The sequence below is a fragment of the Staurois parvus genome, unplaced genomic scaffold, assembly GCF_062004578.1.
Source record: "Staurois parvus isolate SC_StPar_1 unplaced genomic scaffold, SC_StPar_1.0 ptg000012l, whole genome shotgun sequence".
NCBI lineage: Eukaryota > Metazoa > Chordata > Amphibia > Anura > Ranidae > Staurois > Staurois parvus.
Window position 1 is genome coordinate 7,533,706 of NW_028317808.1, and position 24,219 is coordinate 7,557,924.

Here is a 24,219-nt window from a genome sequence, read left to right on the forward strand (position 1 = left end):
TTTATATAGCACCAACAGTTTGCGCAGTGCTTTATTATTATACAGGATTTATATAACGCCAACAGTTTGCGCAGTGCTTTACAAAATGAAGCAGACAGTACAGTTACAATACAATTTGGTACAAGAGGAAACAGAGGGCCCTACTCATTACAGCTTACAATCTAGGAGGAAGATAAGAGGAGCTTCCATTTTTGGGTGGAACTCTGCGTTCATTTAATTTTAGAAAGTATGGATGCCATTGAATTAGCATGACAGCCAGTTGTTCAGGGCAAAAAAGACAGGTTCTCTTGATAGGACACCCACCAACTGACCGCTTCTCTCCAGTTTGTCTTTGGGAGCCATTTGAAAAATCAAGTATTTCCTGGGATGAGGGCGTATGTGACTGTCTCTCTTTCCTTCCATGATGCAGTGCTTGGGCCTGAGCAGTCAATCGCCAAGCCCAAACATCACATGGGAGAGAAGTTCTTTACCCTATGTGGGCTTCCATATAGACTGACACACAGTTTGCACAGGGTTTAGGCTCATTACTTTTGCAGGGCAGCCTGGTAGTGGTAAGTGTCAGGAATTTGGGGTGCTCTATTAGGTCAATCTGTCACTTTCCCTCAGTGACAGATCTTTTTTAAGTGAAGATAAGGTCTATTCGTACTTTAAACTTTTCTACACATTTTTTGTGCATGTACCCTGTATTAGTTGTGAAGAAAAATAACCCTTTCCTATTAATCTTCTGCTTAGAAAACTAGTGTTAAAACTTTGTATACATGTGTATTAGTGCATTTTTCATTCAGTCATATGAGGAAAACATGTATACACTCAAAATATAGTAGAAAGAATCCCCTAAAAAAGCACTGCATATGAACCGCGACTTTGATGGAATCTGAACTTGAGCTTTAGATCTCCTGTACTGAGACAGCGCAGTTTACTACAGAAACCTGTATGGGCTATAAAAGTTGCATCTCCTTTTGATGGAGAGTGGTCCACCAGATTCCTATCCCAAAAAAATATTTACAGCTGGTTTAGACCTGCCATAAAAGCATTATTTTAGTGGGAGCTGTTTGAACACCTAAGCACACACATTGACTGAAACATGTTTGAACTGTAACACAAGCTGATCAGACTCAGAACAACTGTGACAAAACTAGAAACCAGCAGTTACTAGCTTATTGGCTAAAACAAAAAGAATTGGAAATACACACACATGGAAATATACCAGTTTAGAGAATCAAAGCATATTGAAGTAAAGGCAAATTCAACCTAAAACTATTTCCAATTTAAGTAGGCAGCAAAGGGTCACTCTCTTCCAATGCACAATTAAAGAGGACCCTCACTCTTATTAACTACTTTTCCTACTTGCATTCCCTCCCCTTCTATAATGTCAGAAGACCATTTTTTTGGGGTTTTTTTTACAGTTTTTAATTTTTTGTTTTACTATGACCCTGCCCCTGTTGCCACCCAGTCAAGAATGACGTGTCAGGCTCCTGGAATATTCCCATCACATATACCAAAAGACTGCAGTAACAGGGGCCCACAATGGCCGGGCATGCATCATCAGAGGTCATTTGCCGAGACATCAGAGAGGAAGATGGCAGCATAGGACCCAGACTGTTGTACCTGAGCAACAGATCATTGCAGATCAATGCAGGATTAGCTGGGCAAGTGAGTATGTGATTCAAGGACAACCCTGAATAACAGATAAGAGGGGGAAAAATAGTCCAGGGAAAGTGAGGTTCTTCTTTAAAATGATTATGGTGATTTGTAATGGCTTTTGTGCTTCAATATAACCGGAAAGTATTAGGGTTTGGCTATTAATACACTTTTTCTTTAACTTTAATTAGAATAGGGTGGGGTTAAACGTGCCTGTCAGTTTATCTTTCGCTGTTTGTTACTCATTAGGAAATTTTACATCACTTCCTGTCTCAGACCCACAACAGAAAGTGAGAGGAAATCTATACAAAGAAAAAGGAATCCCCTCTTGTCACCAGAATAGGTGCCCCACTGGAAGATGTATCTTTTTATTCCTGATCTGGTGACAATTGTAAAATCTTGGGTTTCTCATCATTTCTTGCCTTGGTGACTATGCTCACCAGGATAAACAGCAACAAAAACTTGTATGCCTTTTAATCCTTTCCTAAAAATTAGGACACAATGTTTTGGCTATACGTAAAAGAAAACAGCTTGTGATCTTTTACTAGCAGCTGTGGAGTTTCTGGGTGAGGTTTACCTTTGGAAATAAACCCTAAATGTTTCAAGGAGCATTAAAATGTTTTGAATTAACATTAATGGGTACTTTACTCAGAGCAGATCACTTGGGAAGTAAATATTAATAATGCTCACCTTCATGGCCCTGGTCAGCTGCTTTAAATTCCCATTCTGTACACGACTTGTCTGCCTCCTCCTTCCTCCACTGGGCTTGGATCCAATAGAGTTCTATGCAGGATCTCCAACACTTTTCAAGAGGAAGAAGTTGTCTGACGAGTCCTGGAAATATTCAACTTTGAATTCAAGTTTGAGAATCCTGGAATAATGCACATTCCATAAATGTATAAAGTAGAGCTATGCAGAACAAAACAGGTATAATTATTCAGCCAAAGCTTTCTAGAGTATATAATTCTGCACCAGTAATCTTGAGCAGTGTTTCTCAACCTTTTTTTTTTAGTCGAGGTATCCTTTAAAATTATGCACAGTATAGAGGCACTTCATTCTAAAATGTAAAAAACAAAACTAATAGTTTTACATAAAGCAGCATCATCCACATATGTAGGACACCCAAGTAGATTAGAGGTGATTTAGTCGTATAAAGCAAACACACCTTTGCACACTGGTACTGACTAGTATTCCAATGTTTTTCTTTTCCCTCAGTTTCTCTCCCTCACTCAGCTAATGTGACTCCACTGTGGAAAGAGAGGGGTAGGGGACGGACAAACAAGGTTGCTGTGCAGGCGCCCTACATCCTCCTTATCAACTTGTGACATTGTTGGTTGTTAGGATGCTGGCGACTAGAAGGTGTTAATGGCGCACAATGAAAGCCTGTGGTTTTATGTTTCTAAAAGGTAGGCTTGATCCACCTGCTGGCTTTTATACAATTTTTGGGCAATTTGTAGGCACTTTGCCAAGACACCACTGAAGACACCTGAGGGTATCCCAGGGTGCCTGGGCACCCTGGTTGAAAAAGACTGATCTAGAGGTATTTAGCTCAAAATCACATGCCCCTAATACACACTAATAAAATAATTTCATACTTGAAATTCCAGTTGCCCATTTGTTCCATATTGTACAAAAGTGTATCCTAAACTTTTTACCCTGGGCGAACCCTTGGAAAAAGTCCAGATCTCACGGAACAATAATTTCCTGATCACGGGACATTAATATGATTAGTGAGCTATAGATAAAACAAAAAACCTAGGCAGTGGTCATATCATCCTAACTGAAACTTTATTACTTCAAAAGATATTATGACCATACTCATTACTTTCCTAGGTGAATTTTCAGCTTAAGTCTGATATATAGCACACAGTGCTTTGTTTTCCATATTATATATGTGGTGACTGTATATATAATACAGTATATAACACAAAGCACTGCATGTTTGATAGCTAAGGCCCTTTGCACATACTGGGCATTAGGGCCCAGTGTATGTGTCCCTGGCAACATCCATCCCCATCCAGCCACAGCATCTGTTGGGCTCTCAGAGAGTTTAACAGGCTGCTGTTAGCGGGGCTGACTGGTGCATTTGCACCTTCCACCCACACCTAAAAGCCAGAGCCACATGCACTGGAGCTAAACAACCAGTGTGCATGAGACATTAGGCAACAGAACATAACAGAATGTGAATATGTTAAGTGTGTCTCATGTCTCTTGTAAAAACAGTACAGTTCCAATGTAGGGTGATATAATGCACAGAACTTGCAAGTTGCTACTGTAGCACTACCCCCTTAGGAGTTGCTGAGTATTTAGGTCCCTCTATAGTCCTGCACAGCCAGGCAACACACATTTCTACAGCAATTTGCATCCAGGAGTCAGAAATGAGTACTTGAGCTTGTTTTTGATATTTTATTAGGGGTATTTCAACTTGGATGGGGTAAGGGGTATTTGGGATGCCCAATAGAACCGATGAACTGAGGACAACTTCCTTGAACTATTTACAAGTCTACTGCAACGTAGTTTCTTTTGGAGAGCTAGTCAGCATCTCCTATAGTACCACCCCAGCCCCTAGATAAACTCCTCTTCTTTACCTAGCTCTCTGGAGGTATCCCTGAGCAGGGGATCCAGTGCCTGTCCCTTTAAGAAATTAGACAGCCCCAGTAGGTGGCGAATCTTGTTTCCCACCAGAGTACTCCTTCCCCTATCTGGTCCAGGGTTACTCACTCAGTCCTTCTCCTATGCTGCTGGTAGGATGATGACTGCTACCAGGCCTTCTAGCTGGGCAGCTCCTTCCCTGCTCCACAGGTGGTCCCTGCTCTGGGGGCCAGTGAGGATCTCAGTTTTTGTCCTTTCCAGCTCCACTGCCTGTAGGTGAGCCCCTCTCTCCATCTGGGCCCCCTTCCAGGCTCCTGCCTTTAGCCTCACCTGCAGCTGAGCAGGCTCAATCACGTTTAAGAGTTGCCCTGGCCCTTTGCCAAGCCTCCTGCTGGGGATTGGCCAGGCTCCCTCAAAAGTGCAGGTCAGCCACTCCTCAGATCCAGCCACTGCTTCTAGACCTTTCTCCAAAGTTCTATAGAAGGGGGAAATTCCAGAGGGTTGGTCTGCAGAACCTCTCAGCTGTGACCAGAGTTTGACCCCTGCTAGCTATCACACCCAGGCTGCTACTCAGCCCTCCTAGCTAACAATTGAGGTCTAGCCCCTCCTAGCTGACTAGAAGGGTGCTACACTACAATAGGCTTTCTTACTATGTATATTTTAAACCAGCACTTGCTAGTGATCATTACACAGTATTACCTCCAGTGTAAAATATAATGTATCAAAATAAATCTCAAAGATATAATAATTACATAATATATCAGCCGCTAAACACACGTGACTCTCATATTAGTCAATAAACAAATATATACATATAACCAGTGCAGCACTAGCAATAAATTATCTCACCCCATACAGTAAAACAATGTTATATTGCAACACAATACACAATAAATACAAAACAAATAAATAATTAATATTTATTAAAGTCCTTCACAATTAATTGTAGTTTCTGCCTCTTGTGTCTAAATCTGTGCCACCACTTGTGCTTATAACCAACAGCACTGTGTGTATAACCACTACCAGATGTGGGCTCACCTCCACTTTTTTGACCTCACATAGTATGCTTGATCAAAATGCACTATTGTCCCTTTAAATGGACCATGGCAGATTCCTTGATGTAGCAATGTAAATCTCCTTAGCTAGTATTCAGATCCTCTCCTCCACATGCAAAAAGAACACTAGAATAGTGCTTATCCTGTATAAAATTGTATTTCCTCCAAAAAAGGAATTAACATGCACTCACATTAGAAAGAGGCAAGATCGCACCAGATATATACAGTTTTATGACCCAGATTAAGCAAACCAGTGCAATATCGCATACAAACGGCAAAAATTACCACACAGCTGTCGCTGAAAGAGGGTCGTTACGTCATCCAAGGTCCCGCCTCTATCCAATTAGGGTGATCTCACAACAAGACAACTGCCACTTGAAACTGAAAATTAGGTGTCTACGTGGTTATGTCAGACCCTTGTCTGCATGACACTCTTCTTCCACATATAAAAGGACTTATTCTCAAGTAGCATGGATCTCAAAAACAAATGCTCTGGCCCTTACTATGGACAATACTAGTCAGTGGTTAGAATTTGACACTTTTTTACCGTATTTGCTTACCAAAGTAGTTCTGCCATCCCATATTGCTAACTATAGAAACTGCTCTTCATGTTTTGATCACACAATATTGTTGCCAGCATCGTTCATATCCTAGTTTTTACAAGGGCATCTTGTTGGATTTTTATTTTACACTACAGAAAGTCTAGCATGTGCTTTCAGACATATGCTGCTTCAATTCTGGTTTCATAGAGGAAGGAGCAAATTGTCCTTCTAGTTAACCCTGGAGGGGTAAGAAGCAAATGAGCTCTTAGCTCACAATAATCTACACATAACTATATTTTTGAAGCCTTGGACTTGACCTTTAAAAAGTATACATTATTCATCAAAGTGTTTTTTACAAACCAACATTAACACTGAACTTCTGCTTACTTTTTGTAACTTTATGAATAGAGAGTATATTTGGTGGGGAGGTAGGAGAGCAGCTCCCTGAGGTCGGCTCCTAGGACCATGTCTGCTTTCTCATTATACAATCCACATACCACTCTCCACTACTTCCAGCAGTGTAGTTAAGTCAAGCTGGCGTGAGGGATGATGAGACCAGGCCATCTGCTAATCACTACTATCTTAGATGGACAGCTATAATATGTATTTAATCATATGGTGGATTTTGTTCTCAAACACAAAGCCAGTGTTCTGATTCTTGATTGCAACCTGTGGAAACATTCTCAACTGTTTCCTGCACTTTCATAAAGACATAAATACTATCAGAGCCACTACATATGGAATGAAAACAGGAAAGGCTAATTGTTTCAAGACCAGGGCTATTAGTTGTTGAATAAAAAAGTATTACTTTCCGTTCTTTGTCCTGATTACACAATGAACATGGATGGGAGGATAGGCAGAGGAAGCATTCTTTGAAATGTGTATTACAATGATTAGGAGGGAATGAATTACACAAAGTAGGCTTCTTAAGACTACATAGAGCTTATTTTAACAAATTGGATGGATGAATTCCATGGAAGGGAGTGTGTGCTTTTTCAGTACCAACACTACCATACGTTTAAGACAGTAGCTGGATGTTAGGAAATGATTTAACCACTAAAGAATTGTCTCACCCACCCCACCAAAAAATGTACACAACAATGTGGTGGCCATGCCTGCAACTCTGTGATCAATTTCCACCTGTCATAATGCTGCACACAGTTTGTATATTCTCTGTATGCTCATGTAAGTTTGTTTGGGTTCTCCAGTTTCCTGTAATGATTCAAACAGCTGGTAGGTTAACCAGGTCCTGAGCAAGGATTCTTACCCTTTTTATGAATACAGACCCCAGTGTAATGCTCAATGTGTTCCTATACGCCCTTCACTTGATTTTCAAAATCATCATCATCACCAGTCACATTAGGTGATGGTAATAGCTTGTATTGTTTTACAATTGAAAAAGAACTATATGGATTTTATCATATTTATTTTTTTTATAAAAACAGCAAACCACACATACACAAACCAGCTATAACTAGTGATGTGTTTTGTATTCTGCAAAACACTTGGTTGATTCTGATGTTCTCTATCTCCCCCTTCTGTCCATGTCCCCACTGCAGTTGGGATTTTGCAGAGCAGTGTTGGCAACTAGTGCACATACTTAGTTTTCAGTGTATTTACAATATAGATTATTTCCTTCCATCACATCTGAGCAGCCCATGTGACTATAGATTCACACATGGGTGTATACAGAGAGGTGAATGAGAGCCCAATCCCTCTTCCCTCCTCCATGCCCACTAACCAGCTAAACACAATGGGGTTGGATATTACATCTTGATTGATGGAGGCTTCTCCCCGTTATTCTAAAACACAGGCTGGAGGGGCCTGACACAGCCTGTGACTAGGAGAAATCTGTCCCCACACCATGTTTTTGTCAAAAATTAGTACAGATTTAGTTTCAAATATATATTTGTAAGGCCATTTTAAACAGTTTATTGATATTAATTCTTTATTTTTACTCTGTATCCCAAAAACTGTTTTTTTTTTAACATGTGAGGGGAAAGAGCTGGGTCATGTTGTATATCGATTAAGGAAAAAAGGTACGTAGATGTTTTTTTTTTTTAATTACAATAATCACAGTGTCATCATCCATATACCGAAAGTAAAGGGATAATGTAAATTAAACAGTGTGTGTTTAGTATCACTTTAAATTTATTTCTCCATCTTGATTTCTGGCTCAATAATGTATTTAATCCAGTTAATTTTTTTTTATTATTGAAACCCCCAGATATAGTGTAGGTCTAGGATTTAGATTGGGGAGAGTGGGGAAAGGTTAGACCCCTGTTAAGGTTTATGTCTGTCTGTGTCCATATTTCAGGAGATTCATCACTCCTGGTGAAAAAAGTGCAGAGAATCTCAGAATTTTAGAGTTGTCCCCAGAACAGGAGGTGAGGGAAAATTCTTCAGTGAAGACACATTCCAGAGACAGTTGTCTAAGAGTGGAATTCCTCTCACTTTGGAAGATACACTCTAATATCATGTTTTGTCATTGGAACAGAAAGTGAATGAAAGTTTCCCCATTGGTACAAAGACAGCAAAAAATACACTCGACAGGGTTGTTAACCCTTTCAAAACCAAAAAAGAAAAGTTTGAGCTTTAAAAATAGTATGTGTATTGTGATGACTGTTGCAGGGGCTTTGTAAGCTGTTTCAGGGGCAGGAACTGATATGAATGGCCTGTGTACTCTGTAAAGCACGGAAAAATATATTGACACTATAGGAATATGGGAAATACATAGACATAAAATAAATATATTAGAAGCATAAAAGGGGGTATGTACTGAGAACACCTCTGGGGTTAAGAATAGGTTACAAGCCAATCAATCAAACCGGAAGAACACAGATTGCTAACCCCCCCAAGAACTGGAAGAGGTTTAAAGAGGAGACCTTGGCTGTATCGACTAATCAGATGCATGCTTTAGTTTTCTATTAAGTTGTAGAATGACAGCAGCTGAAATCTGGTTGCCAAGATTAACATTTCCATTTTTCTTCCAGTTATTATGACTCAGATTCCAATAGTATAACAGTAACAGGGTCTCAGTACAAAAAAAAAGAAAAATCATGCCGTTTTACATAGCCGCTAAAAGAAACCTGAACTGAGCGAATTACACGGGGTGCCATGGGGACCATTTCTAATAATACAAGTTACCTTTCTGTCTCTGTCTTTATGAGTCCCTGATCTGGAAGTCTAAAGTGGTGATAGATAATGCAACCTGTCATTGCTGACAACCCTTTCTAAAAAAAATACTAGTTCTCTGGCTGCCATGCTGATGAAGTAACATCAGCACTTTCAGAGCAACTTACCCAATAGAAGTATTCAGTTTGACTTCCTTGACCTTTAAAGGAAAACAATGGAAGACATTGCCATAGTGCTTGCCATGGTGATCTTCTGGCTTAGGTAGTGTCTGGGTCACTATCCTAGAACAAGCATGCAGCATATGAAGCAGGGGAGGACTAACAACTCATGGGGCCCCAGAGCAATAGGGGATCATGGGGCCCCTGTGTCCTTGCCCAAACTCAAAAAAGCCTATGAAAAAGGTACCAGGGGCATCTCATGGGGCCCCCTACCGACCCGAGTTTCCAAATGGTCAGTCCGCCCCTGATATGAAGTTAGAGAGAGGTGATATCTGCTAATTTGTACAGTTCCAGGTAAGAGATTCAGAATATATCGCAGCCATTAGATCTGTATGAGGGTGAGGCAACAAGCATTTTTTAAAAAAGTGGCCACCTTTCTATGCTCTTCACTAAAAATGTACTGGCGCTTTGTGAATGCCAGTAACTTTTAAGGTGAACTTCCCCCCATGTTATTTTTTGATTTTGCCTTCTTACTTGGCTTCATGGGTTATGCTCAAAACACATCCACCAATGCTGTAAAACACCAAAGGCTGCCACAAGCTATTTCCCATGATACAATCTTCTTTTCTCATGTCATCAAGGGGCTGATTTTCTCTTCGGGGTTCTTGCAGCTGGTGCCCAAATGAAGCATGGCTGCCCATGTTCAGTGTACATCACATTGCCCCAAAGCCTCCTGGGATGCATGACGTAAGTATCCCAGGAGGCTTTAGACAGTAGTGGACATTATTTTTGCTAGACAACAAAGGTGGAAGTGCGGGATGCAATCCCCATAAAACAGGTATCTGCCCCCCCTCCTCCCCCAAAGATTTGGTAACTTTAATTTCCTGAGAGGGGGCACAATATTGTTTAAAGAAGAAAAAGGGAGTTAAGGCTCATTTTCAGCAGGATGGGTTTGGCATTGGTAAAATGTACCTTTTTAAACTCAGACCAGGGGCGGACTGACAGCATATGGGCCCCCGGGCAATAGGGGATCATGGGGCCCCTGTGTCCTTGCCCAAACTCAAAAAAGCCTATGAAAAAGGTACTCAGGGGGCATCTCATGGGGCCCCCTACTGACCCCGGGTCCTCGGGTAGTTTCCAAATGGTCAGTCCGCCCCTGACCCAGACTGATATGTAAGACTGAATCTCACTGATGAATCCTTAAAATGGACCTTCCACATACAACAGCAATTTTGGCAGTCACGATTAAATAGTATTTTTGAATGATCTTCTAGGTTAGCGTCACGTAGAGATGCCTTGGTTTATCAAAGATCATATAAAGATGTTCTGGTAAATCACAGACTGTCAGATGTGCAATTTGCTGTCACAGTTAAAAAATGTTGCTGATGTAAGAAATGTTTGTGAAACGTCTACAGAAAAAAACGTTCTTCATCGTACTGTTTTAATAAACAATGAAGCATTGCAAACGACACATGATTGGAGAGCTGACATAAAACATGAATAGCAAGCAAGCAGCCATGGATGATACACTCTGACCCTCATTGTACTCAGTGAAGTATATTTAACAATGGAGCAATGAGTAAAACATTACACCCCTTAACAACCTAAAGCCTCCTTCCTGCATTTTGCTGTGTATTTTATTGAATATATTACACTGCTTAAAGATGCCCTGACACCAATTTTTAAAAAAAGATGCAGGCAAACTCAGAAAAATCAAGCATTTTAAACACTTTCTTGTAATGTTTTCCTTTCCACAAATAATTTTTTATTCAATTGAAATGTGTCTCTGAACATGCTAGAAAATGAGACTACTTCAGAAAGAGTTATTTTCGTAGCACAGCCCCCTCTCTTCATGCACAACATAGCCCTCTTCTGGGAGTATCTAATTGCTGCCTGTGCTGGGCCAGCTCCTCGATGTTCCCCTCACCTCTCTTACATAACTGTTAAATATCAGGCAGGAGAGGAACTTAAGGGAATACTTTAGAGTTGTTTGAGTGAAAACTCAGAGTCTGCTGCAGTTGCTAATGTCACATCCTAGATCAGGCATGCTCCACCTGTGGCTCATGGGCCAAATGTGGCCCACTGAGCCGTCTGATGTGGCCCAAGACCTCAAACCCACGGCAAGCCACACAGCCTCCTTCAGGTGCACTCCATTTTACTGAATGATTGCCAATCCTCCATAATCCCGGTGGCTGTCATACACAAGCCACTCTTTTGTCCGGCTCTCTGCTCTTCTCTTTCCTTCCTAACACCCAGACATGGGGAGAGAAGCCTTTAGCTGAGTGGATTACATCTAGTGGCATCCATACAGGCGTTCTGAAGGTGGATTCCTACAGCTGTATGATGAGCTTGGTGTCATTCCTGGAGCATGTGAGTGCATTATATGTAATTTTATCTTTGATTAATAAAGAAGTTTATTGCGCTATTAGGGCATGCACTCCCCTGGTCTATTGTTTTTTGTTTAGATGGTCCACAGTCCTTGTTTTAGCAATTCAAGGGATAGCTGCAAAGGCTGCAACGCTGGTTCTGAGGTTTTTTTTGGTGGTCACACTTGAGTTTCAATCAATTAAATCAATCAATGGGAGTGAGACAATGCAGGGTGGAAAAAACATATATTGTTACCCTAATGGGTACTAAAGTACCACATCCAAAATTAATTCAATAGAAAACCAATATATATTGGACTGCAGTCCATGGACTTTATAGGAACCACACCAATTATCTTAAAAAATATAGAGTCTTTATTAACCACTTGCCCTCCAGAGGATTTACCCCCCCTTCCCGACCAGGCTATTTTTTGTGATACAGTACTAAGTTACTTTAGCTGACAATTGTGCGGTCATGCAATGCTGCACCCAAATTAAATTTATGTCCTTTTTTCCCCACAAATAGAGCTTTCTTTCGAAGCTATTTGATTGCGTCTGTAGTTTTTTTTTGTGCTATAAACAAAAAAATATTGCCAATTTTGAAAAAAAAAACAATATTTTTGACTTTTTGCTATTAAACATGGGCAGTAAAAAAATTTTTAAAAATCAAATTTCGCCATAAATTTAGGCCAAAATGTATTCTGAGACATGTCTTTGCTAAAAAAAATCTCAATACATGTAAATTAATTAGTTTACGTGAAAGTTATAGTGTCTACAAATGGCAGTATATATACTGTAAAAAACCTTTTATACTAGTAATGCCGCTGATCAGTGACTTATAGCGGGACTGCGGAAAGAAATTATACTGTACTATTGACACTGGGCAAGAAGAGGTTAACATCTGGGGCAATCAAAGGGTCAACTGTGTGCTGTTTTACTGTGTAAGCTGTGTGTATTTTACTAGGGAAGCATGCTGCTTTGTATTGCTCTGCTATGCAGAGCAATACAAAACAGCATTTCGGTGCTGACAGGAGAGAGATCTGTGTTGTTTACACACAGACCTCTCCCCTTTCACTGTTCCTTGGTTATCGCCAGGTGTCGGCAGGGAATCTCCAGCCCCCTACCTGGAAATAAAAAAAATCACGTATTTATATATATATATATATATATGTGACTTTGTGCAGCCCTACCGCCCTGCAGCAGTTTAAAATGAGACATAGAAGCATCCTGCACCCGTATGTCGAATATAGTGGTCACCACACATGCTGGAAAAAGTACATAATAATCAAGCTAATCGCACAAATATAATTGTACTTGGATCACCACCATCACATATAGCTCGCCATGTTTTTCGCTTCTTCAAGAGCAAAAGGTGCATATACTGGACTACAAAAAGCGCCAGCGAGAAGAAATCTAAAATACCAAAAATGGTATGCCACAAAAGCCAACACAACCCCCCCAGAGAGAAAGGAAAAGAATTCATCAGTAAGGAGTGGGGTGATCTCAATTGTTCACATCTGTCCCAGTAGGAAAGCCCCTAGGGAAGATACTTTAGCACACTCATTCAAAACCACAATAAGGCATCTGGATACAGTATGTAGAAAGTTAAATGTACTCATTATTTCTATTTGGATAATATCAGGCTGGGGGTCCATAGAGACAGGCATTTGCAGGACAGAGATACAAGCCCAATTTCACTGCTCCATACACCTGTATACAGCAGATGTATCCAGGGGTCCCCCAGCTGCTTCCTCCTAAGTGCTTGAGTGGGATTAATGGTGATCTACTTAATAAAAAATTGTAATTGTGATTGTGATTAAACAGTGGGTAAACATTCAACGGGGTTTGGTCCCATGGAAAATCCTGATTGTTGCTTAAAATTTTCATTATGCTATTTCAAAATATAAAAAAAAATGTAATTGTGTACCAATTCATTTCATTGTGGCCCTCGACCGATTACCAAATCACTTAGACAGCCCAGGCTCTTCAAAAGGTTGATCACCCCTGTCCTAGATGGTGGTCCCAGAAGCAGTCTCTGAATGTCCACAGAAGGGAGGGGTTTACATGTAAAAATCATGCTGAAAAGACTGTATGTTAATTGCATACATAATCTTTTGGGGGGACCCAAAGGCCGGTGAAGAAATGGCACAGGTGAGGACAGCGTTAGATCCTTGGACAGGTGACTGTCTCTATTAACAGTGAATAGCTACAGTTTTTGTAGCTGCTGACTTCTAATTTTTACACAAGTGACAGAAGCTCCTCTTTAATTTGAATTTTGCAGCAAAATCTAGTTATTTCATCTTTAAATGGACAATAATAATTTTTCTCTTTTTCGTTTCTTTTTTTGGTGGAGTTCTGCTTTAATTTGTTTGCAAGAGATGTGTGTTTGACTGGCTAGTGTCTGTTTTTACACTATTAACACTTGCCAATCACTAGGCCCATATCTTGTTATGCTTACTGATCAAAACAGCAGGTCCAGTTGATTTGTTCAGTCACCACATCCCTCCTAAATATATGAAAAACCAGTCAAAAAAGGAAAATGAAAAATTAGATTTTTATTGGTGCTGATACCCTCTCTCAGAACAAATTCAACAAACAAGTCAATATAAAATCATTAGGTTTAATTACAAAATTCCATTTAAAATTGATTGGGGTAAAACCACCCCTAAGAGATTGAATCAGGATAAAAGTAAAAATGAACCATAATTAGCTGTACCGCCCCCCAGAAAGGGAATTTAATAAAGATTCAATCAATTCATTATGAGGATTTATATATATCCTGGTTCAATCTCTTGGGGGTTGTGTTACCCCAATCGATTTTAAATGGAATTTAGCAATAAAACCTAATGATTTTATATTGACTGTTTGTTGAGTTTGTTCTGAGAGAGCGTATCAACTTTGTTAAAATCCTATTTTCCTTCTCCCTTTTTTTGACTGGTTTTTGTTACTCCTACTGCTGGCATTCATGCATTACACGTGATGTACAGGAGCGGTAAGTGGATGCTGCAAGAAAATAATACAGACTTTTACCTTTTTTATTCACATCTGTTCCATTTCAGTGGTCCAAACTACTATAGATAGTGGGGCATAGTAACTGCTATGCAACCAGCATTTTCAGATCAATACCAGCATTATTGCCCCTGTCATTCTCTTTTGATGCTTATTTTAATGGGTTCAATGCTTCTTTTCCAGGCTTCATATTCTCTCTAATGACACTTGAAGGCAAAGAAATTCAGAAGGTAATATTCTGTCTAGCTTGTCATTATCCATTCAAGAGTATTAACAAATATAGCATGCTCTTCGCTGAACAACTGCTATTTTTATTGGTCTAGTGAGAGGTTTGCTGTGGTATAACTTGAGGTGTGTGGTTAATACAGGCTCATGCATTTCAAATCTGGAGAGGGATCTAAGGAATTTTATGAAAACACTAATGTGGAGAGAAATCTGTCAGAATGTAAGCATAGCTTATGTCAGAACTAACCTAAAACAATGTTGAATTGTAACCACATTCCCATCCAGGACATGCATTTTTTCCAGGAATGTACAATAGTGAGATGCTGTAAATGATAGGAACATAATACGTGATTGCCAACAGCTGCAGTCATGTTCTCATCTCGTCTCTGACATGAGAAGATGTTATCAAAATGACTCTAAAAGATGTCTAAACCCCACAAGAGCTCACATACACATCGTGATGAATCTGTCATGTGTAGTCCACTGCTTAGCTCTCTGTTATACACAAGAATGCAAAACTGATGTTCCTGAAAGTGATACTACACCTAAAAATGTTTTTTTTACCTTAATGCATTGCTTGTATTATGATAAAAAATGTTTTTAGTTTCCCTGTGCTCTATCTACCCTGTGTGACTCGAACAGCAGCAGGAGCCATTGGTTCTTTTTGCTGTCAATCAAATGCAGTGAAGAGGAAGTAGGGTGAGGGGCAGGGCTAAGTCCCTTAGTGAGGAAAGAAAAAACAGAGGGCGCACAGGCCTAGTGCATTACCATAAAAAATGTTTAATAAAAAATAAAGTATGTGTTGTACTCACAAACGACAATATAGTCAAGACACATCATAAAGAACAACTGGGTCAACACCACGCTGAGAAACAGTCCGCAATAGGGAGTATAGACATCCAAAAGGCTGACGCGTTTCGAGGACTTGCCTCTTCCTCAGAGCCTTAGTGTGGTGCTATGGAGCGTGGCCCCGTAGACTCACAGATCGGGAGTGAGCACACAGCATGTGTCGCCATTGCAAACAGCTTGCTATGGGGACACACAAAGAAGAGGAGCAAGGATCGCCATTGGGGGATTGGGGGATTGCCTCTTCCCAAAGTCCCTTAGTGTGGTGCTATGGAGCGTGGCCCCATAGACTCACAGATCGGGAGTGAGCACACAGCATTTGCCCCCATTGCAAATGGCTTGCTATGGGGACGCACAAAGAAGAGGAGCCAGGATCGCCATTGGGGGACCAGAGAAGAGGAGGATTGGGGCCATTCTGTACAATACCACTGCACAGAGCAGGTGATTATAACATGTTTGTTAATTTAATTTAAAAAAACAATCTGCCTTTAGTAACACTTTAAATCTAGCATAACATCAGTATAAGTATCCTGAATTACTTAAAATACTGGTATTACAAACTGTTGCATATTACATATTGTTTAGGTGTATACCCTATTGACTAGTGCTTTGTAATTTACAATTTACTGCAGAAGAGGAGATGATTCAATATTCTGCTTACTGAAAATTAAACGTCTGAATGTAAGGTCAACAAATTAAAGTTGCCCTGACTATGGGCATTACATAATTTACATATTCCTAACAAGCAATAAAGAAGCTTTACAACAAGCCATAAATGACCTGACTAGCTGCATGTAATGTGAAGTAAATGATTCTCAAAGATTAAAACAAAGACCCTAAAGTCTGTTTAAGTGAGTTTCTAACAGCTTAGAATTCTCTGCTCATTGTTTACATTAGAGAGCTGGTAGGTTGACAAGATTCTGGAGCTACAGAAAATAAGGACAAAAAAAAAAAGATTTCTGTGCCACTGTTGTGAACTAGATCAGCCACAAAGGCCAAGCACAACATAAGATTGTGTTATTTTTTTGTGCCGTGGATCTTTAAAGATTTTATCATGAGCTACCTCATGAGCTGTCCAGTGTGGCCTTAAAGTGTCTGTGAGTCTGGCAAGTTGTTTAAAATGATTGCCAAACTGTTTGAAATTAATTTTGGACGTTTTAAGGAAGATAAAATCTACAAGTGGTGTAGATTTCAACTGTTAATCTGTCCAAAACTTGCTGCCCAGCAAGCCCAAAAGCTGATGGTTTAATACCAAAGAAGTCTTGAAAACCCCCCAGATTTTATTGTGGGATCTGTAGGTAACACTTACAACAGTTGTGGTCAAAGTGTATGCATCAACATTCAGAAAGGGATTGCAATCAATTTAACCTGATTTTGAGATGTGCCAGAAAAAATCCTTTGCTGTCAAAAATAACATTAGAGCAAAGTTTAGTATACCATTAAATATATAGGCAAAGACTAGGCCTTCAGGAACAAAGTGCTGTGGACCAATGAATCAAAGCTAGAGTTGTTTGCCCAAGAACCTTGTAACAACGTGAAACATGGCAATGGAAATGTTTGGGGTTGCTTTGCTGCTTCAGGGCACGAGCAACCTGCAGTCATTGGAGTTGATTTACTAAAGGCATATAGTTTAATGTAACAAAGAATTTTCACTTTGCATGTGAATTTTCCCTTTGCTTAGTGAATGAGGTTTAGCTCTGCTGACTTCCATCGTCTAATCATGTGCAAGCAAAAATGTTTTAGTTCTTCCTGGCACAATTGTTTATTCTTTGGTAAATTATTTTTCACCAAAAATTGCCTTGAAAAAGTAAAAGTGCGCTTTTTTTTTTAAATGTGAGGCAATCTGTCCAAATGTTGAAGTTGAGCCAGAAATTGATCTTTCAACATGTTAGCAATCTGAAGCACACTAGTAAATCCACCAAGGAATAGCTCAAAAAGAAGAAATGGGGGTTATGAACTGTTCTAGCCTAAAGCCCTGATTTAAATTCCATTGAGATGTTTTGGGGAGATTTTGAACAGGCTGTTCAAGCAAGGAGACCCACAAACATCTTGCAACAGAAGGAATTTTGCATGCAGGAGTGGTGATCTCAGAGATTGGAGGCAAGTTATGCAAAACACTGACCAGAAATAATTTCAGTTTAACCAGCTTCTGTGGCCAAGGATGTACTTACTTTTTCCACAGTACATCATTGCATCTCTTGGTATTTTTGTTGAATAAATAATTGGAAAAGCAAAATGTCCTTGTCTTTATATTTAAGTATGTCATAATTTTCTCTTAGCATTATGTTGATGAAGATCTAATGTTTCCATAATCAAATAGAAAAAAATCTCCAAATTCCATGGGTGTACTTATTTTTCACATAACTGTAAGTGTTAGGGTTACAGGTACAGGAAAGTTTAGAGCTGGGGTTACAGTGGTATTAGTGTTGAGGTTAAAATTACAGAGAGGGCTAATGTACAGTGGCTAAATGGTTAGCATTTCCACCTAGCAGTACTAGGGTCGCTGGTTCAAATCCCAACCACAGCTCCAAATGCCTGGAGTTCGCATGTTCTCCCTGTGCTTGCATGGGTTTCCTCCAGGTACTCCAGTTTCCTCGGACACTCCAAAGACATGCTGGTAGGTTAACTAGCTTCTGTCTAAATTGTCCCTAGTATGTGTATGTATGAATGTGAGTTAGGAACCCTAGATTATACACCCCTTGAGGGTTAGGGACAGATGTGAATGTACAATATATATGTAAAGCGCTGCATAAATTGACAGCGTTGTGTAAGTACCTGAAATAAATAAATGTTAGGATTAATGGGAGGGTCAATGTTAAGCCCAAGTGGGGCTCATTAATGTGCGCTGTATGAAGGCACCCTATACATTTGAATGTGCTACCAATGGACCAGAACATTCACCTACACTAACAGTAATGCATTATTGTGCGTGGCAATGCACTGTAGCACAAGTACACCAGAAGTGCCCTCCTTTAGTACGTAGGGTTGTCATTTCAAATAATGGCAATGCAACACCCTAATGCATGTTATGCGTATGAAGTTGGTAGGTGTGAAGCCAGCCTTAGAGTTAGATTTACAGAGAGGGTTTGTGGTTTCAGAAGTATTGGTGTTAGGATTATAGGAAGGGATAGAGAGGGTTACCTTTTGGGGGATTTAAGGTAGGAATGTACTGCCCTGCTTGTTCTAATGGTTCACTTTGGAAATGCTGAGAGCTGTATTGTAGCTTAAGGAACTTTAATATGTTGCAAGCTGTTCAGGCAAATAACCATCATTCAGCTATGTTTCCGAACAGATTAAGTCTTTCAGCATTTAATAGTTTATAAATATGAGATGTCATTATCTCAGGAATACAGTTTAGTTCCAAAATAAATATGTTTACATAACATAATTATGACATGTTAAGAAAGGCATTAGTGATGGGGTATCTGTCCTAGCTCTGTTGCTTTACAAGGGACACCTGTTCTACTGTTTAATTTCTTTTGTATCATGTAGGAGGCTGGATGACAGCTTTTGTTTTACTGACGCCAGAAATGCTTTAATCCAGGAAATTTTTTTCTTTTATTATGCTAAATTAGTAGTGCTGACAGTAGATTGTGTTTATAATAGGTATCTTATCAGTAAATGTGTTTCACCAAAAGAATGGCCTCAGCGGGTCCAGATATGGACCACCAGATGCCCTGAGAGATTTAAGAATGGTACCAAAGTGCTACCATTGACAAAAAGCTGAATTATCACATAAGACCATATTAATACAAAATGTGATATAATAAAGGGAACTCACTTCATGATTGATCCTAAAAACATTTTTTCTTGCATCTCCAAGATTGTATTGGGAATTAGAGCTGCAGGTCCACCTTTTAATCAGATCTGTTTACTTATAATGGTAATTGATAAGTGCAAATATCCATGTAAGATGGTCTCTGCCAAGTGACAAATAGGGCCTTGCTATTGTTTCCAGGAGGCCTGAATTATGTGGTGGTATTTTCCCTAGCCATCCCAGTGTAATACAATAATATGCTGTATATAGCAGCCTGTGTAATGAAGGCTACAATAATCAGCAACCAGTATCTGATTGTATTGTGCAGCCAGCTTATAAGTGGACCAGACGTGTGTTATAATTCTCTTTTTCATCATGGCACGCTCAAGGAAAAATAAGAACTCTGTGTTAAAAAATAAGTGAAAACAGCTGGAAAAAAGAGTGCTTTGTCAACTTTCTGGCAATCCATGAAAAAGCAAAACTATTTGGCCTAATTTAATTTAAAACGGTTTTAAGTTAAATTTCCAAGCAGAAAGAGAAGTTACTGGTATAAATATTGTTAGATGCTAATGAGTTTTCATATGGGGGAAAATCATGTTGTTGTTCAAACTAAACTTGTCTAAACCCAAGAACAAAAATGTGTATGTGTGTGTGTATACATACAGTATGTGTGTTTATGTATATATATATATATATATATATATATATATATATATATATATATTGCAGATCACCATCTCTGAGATATAGTGGTTGCATTAGTTTTCTTTATTCAAGCTAAGTACAATTTCTGCAAGGACAAAAAAAAACATTTGGTCGTGATAGAAATCTTGCATCCTTGAAACTTCCAGTGCAATGAATTAGAATTTCAAATATTGTTAACAGCTTTTCAAGATACCTTCTGTGAACTACAGAATTCCTTTCTCCCTGTGTAATAAAGACGAGGAGAGAGGGAGGTTTTTGTAATACAGGGACGTAGATAAGGGGGGGGGTCAGGGGGGTTCAAATCCCCCCCCAGAGCATCTTGCCAAAAATTAACTGCATGGTGTCCCTGCTGTGCTGCTTGTTGCTAGTGCCATGTGTGGCTAGCAGCACAGCAGGAACACCAAGCAGATAATTTCTGGACGGGCCCCTGCGGCAGGCAGAGACGGGTGTTAATTTTCATAAGGGCAGCATATGTGCACTACTGGGCTGGCCTTTTGAAGCTGGTGCTTGACACACTCACTGCTGTGTTGTCTCTCTCTACACAGTGTACAGTACACACCTCCGCTCTGGAGTCTGGAACCGGCACTGACCACAGGGTGTTGTGTGCTGAGCCTGTCAGACTTGGGTTGGGCCATGGGCTGAGGGAGGAGGAAGCTGTTGGCTGACTCGGCTGAGTCTGGACTGTGACACTTACAGTGAGTGACTCACTGCCTTCTCACCCCCGTCTAAAGCAGCAGGAGCACTGAGCGTCTGTCCTGCCCAGAGCCACTCTTGCCATTGGCTCCTCCTTGCAGTTCCGTTCTGGTTGCCATGCAACTGAACAGAGGGGGAGCATTTGCCCCACCCACGACTCTATTGTTATTGGATGCAGTTCCATTTCCCACCTTTGGCTTGGGGGAGGAGATTTGCCTGGGTCCTGCACCAGTGCAGAACGCTGCCCTCCATATGGATGAAGTGCTGGTTGCTGCTCTCCTCTCCAGTCATTCCAGACTCCAGGTGTGTGTGTCCCTCTTGTGTTCTCCTCAGGGCCAGGCTAACTTACCACCGCTGTGTGCTGCTGGGGAATTTCATTCAGAGTCTAAGGCTACGTTCACACTAGCCTTGTGTGCAGGCGGCAGAGAGGCGTTTGGGAAGCGTTTTTACCGCTTCCCAAACGCCTCTGCCAATTCTGCACATTACAGCACATGGTGCTGTTCTAACGGGAGCGTTTGCGTCGCGTCGCGTTGCGTCGCGGCAAAACGGACGCCTCTGGACGAGTCAGGAGGCTTTGAAGCCTCCTATTCTCGTCTATGGTGCCGCTCCGCAAACGCCCGGCCGGCGTTTGCGGTGCGGTTGCGACGCGGTTGCGGGGCGTTTGCGGAGCGGTAACACCACTCAAACTGCATTATAGGCGTTTGTGGGGCGTTATTAACGCTCGGCAAACGCCTAGCAACCGCCGCTAAACCGCGCATGCGGCGTTTGCCGAGCGTTAAAAAACGCTCCGCAAACGCCGGACCAACGCTTGCCAAACGCTATAGGGGCGTTTGGCAAGCGTTGGCAAAACAGCCTAGTGTGAACGAGCCCTAAGAGATTGTGTGGAAAGAACCCGGCAAAGGTGCTGATTTAGACTGGGCAGCTGGGCTGAGTCTTCCACTGCTGTTACATTAAGCCCTGGTCCCTGGGTCAGTTCATATCTAGCAATTTGGGACCATGGGCGGAATCGCTGTGATTCTGCCTGTGATTCTGCCTGTGATTCCAAATCCCACTGCGATGCTGGAAAAACGCAGCACACATGACGTGTTTGTGTTCCATTCATTTTTAGTGGCATCAAAATGTGGTGTGGTTTTGTTGAGATTGTTAAGAGATTTATTGCACAACAAACACTCCGAAACCACACCGCGTTTTGAGGAGCCACTAAAAGTGAATTGAACACAAACACATCACGTGTGTTGCGTTTTGCCAGTGCCAGCATTGCGGTGTGCTTTGGAATTGTGGGCAGAATCGTAGCAATTCCGCACAGCACACAATCCCAAATCGCTAGATGTGAACAGGGCCTTAATGACAGTGACTGAGGCTGGGCTGAGTCTTCCAGTGCTGTTGCGTTAAGTCCTGTGCCAGTTCACATCTAGAGATTTGAGATCGTCATTGGAATCTCTGTGATTCTGCCTGTGATTCCAAGTCGCACTGCAATGCTGCCAAAAGCAGCACATGTGACGTGTTTGTGTTTCATTCATTTTTAGTGGCACCAAAATGTATTGTGGTTTTGTTGTGATTGTTAAGCAATTTATGCACTGCATTTGTGGTGCCACTAAAAATAAATGGAGCACATCACGTGTGCAGTGTTTTGCTAGCATTGCAGTGCGATTTGGAATTGTGGGCAGAATCACGGCGATTCCGTCCACAATCCTAAATTGCTAGATGTGAACCTCCCCAGAACAAAAAATAATCTGCGGCCCTGTTGTAATACTATGAATTATTTATTTTTAACCATGGACAAAAGAGCAGTCAAAAATTGTCTTCAATAGATCTTCAGCGTATTGGAATATCAGTTAGGCCCACCTTGAGATAGGCACTGGCATGACTAAATGACTGCTGCAAGAAACGTTTAATTCAGTGGCTTAACCTAAATCATCAACAGTAAATATTCTTTTCTATATTGGATTATCAAAACTTGGTAAAGAAGAGTGCACATATTCAGGTTAGACAGCATGTATACTAACCAACTATGCCCAATTTAGATGTTTACTGATGGGGCCAAGTGTATGATCACATATGAGCTATTTAATGTGAGTGGCCATCGATTATGGAAATTGCAGTTATAACCTTAGATCTTTTTATTTTGGAGCCAGATTTGTGGCCATGCCAATTACAGTGGTTGAAGATACTACAAATACAGTATGGTATGTGACTGTCATTCAATGACTTGCTAAAGCCATACAAAAGCTACTGTATTCCCACTTTTGTGTTACTACTTCTCTGATACATAGCACTAAGGTGCAAATGCAGATAATAGGTTGGGAAAGCCATGACAGAGGAAGCACAAAAGGTCAGCCTATTGTTTCATTATCCTCATCAATTGGCTACTAAATTCTATGTAGGAAACCCCTTATGAAGAAAATTTTGTTGTGTTGTTGTTAATGTTATTTAACTTTAATGCTGAAAAGGCAGCTTTTCAAACCTTACTCTAAAATGTAAGAACTCTTTCAAGAATGAATATCTATGAATGTTTGAATGAAAGGTAAGTAAATTAATACAAGGACACATACCAGCTCCTGATATTTTTAAGGTGAAAATTTTAGAAAGGCAGCGTACATTATTCCAAGATTATCATTTTCCTGTCTGAACTACTCTGCAATACCAATACTTTCTGAAGACCCATAAAACTAAATTCTAGGTTAAAAAAAGTTATCGTTACCGTAGTGGCTCCCAAGCATTGCAAGGGATAAATACTTGTTTGTTTGTTTTTTATTATAGGGAATAGATAAGGCCAATCCTTTTACTAAGACAGCTAATAGATTATACAGTTTTTTTTTCATTCAACCTGCAGGTTGAACAAAAAAACTGACTTGATTCCCCCATCCACACACTTGATGTAGATGGGGAATCCTCCCCACTGTGTTATTGTGTTCTGACGGGGGAGACTCTCCTGCCCTCAAAATACACTGATCAGCATTGCAAGTTATAGCATGCAACGTTGATTGAGTGAGGAGAATCTGACAGGACAGTTGTACAAAAGTTGATCAGTAGATGGACTTCTGTACAACCTCCCTGCCCATGCATGAATTGAAATTCTGCCAATCCCTCCTGAACCAGCCGAATTTCGATCCTTGTGTGGTTGGCTTAAAGTATAACTAAAGGCAAAACTTTTTTTTAGTTTTGGATAGAGGGGAGATGGATTAGGACACCTGTCAGTTTATATTGCTGTCTGTGCACCCGTTTAGGAGATTCACTCTCTGTATTTGTCCTGTTTTCCATTATTATTGAAAGTGAAAGTAAAAGAAAATCACAAATTTTGGGTTGTCCTTATGAAAGTAATACAGGGGAAATCTTCCAATGGGGACACTAGTTTTGGTGTCCGGGGGTTCCCCTAGAAATGCCCTTAATTTGCAGGGATTTCCTCTCACTTCCTGCTTTTGTCTGGATCACTTGTATGTTAACCACTTGCCTACCGGGCACTTATACCCCCTTCCTGCCCAGGCCAATTTTCAG

At 40.5% G+C, this 24,219-nt stretch overlaps 1 protein-coding gene across 3 annotated transcripts in view; it reads right to left on the reverse strand.

Moving 5' to 3' along the window:
* LPAR1 (lysophosphatidic acid receptor 1) overlaps positions 1-24,219 on the reverse strand; it is a 237,854-nt gene that overhangs the window by 160,106 nt on the left and 53,529 nt on the right. The window contains exon 2 of one of the 3 annotated variants that reach the window (XM_089674721.1): positions 2,332-2,475. The exons of 1 other annotated variant lie outside the window; for it this stretch is intronic. The gene's annotated coding sequence lies outside the window, so the exon portion shown is untranslated. Of the gene's footprint in view, positions 1-2,331; positions 2,513-24,219 lie in introns of all 3 variants that reach the window. One more of the 3 variants, XM_089674724.1, reaches the window with a different exon arrangement.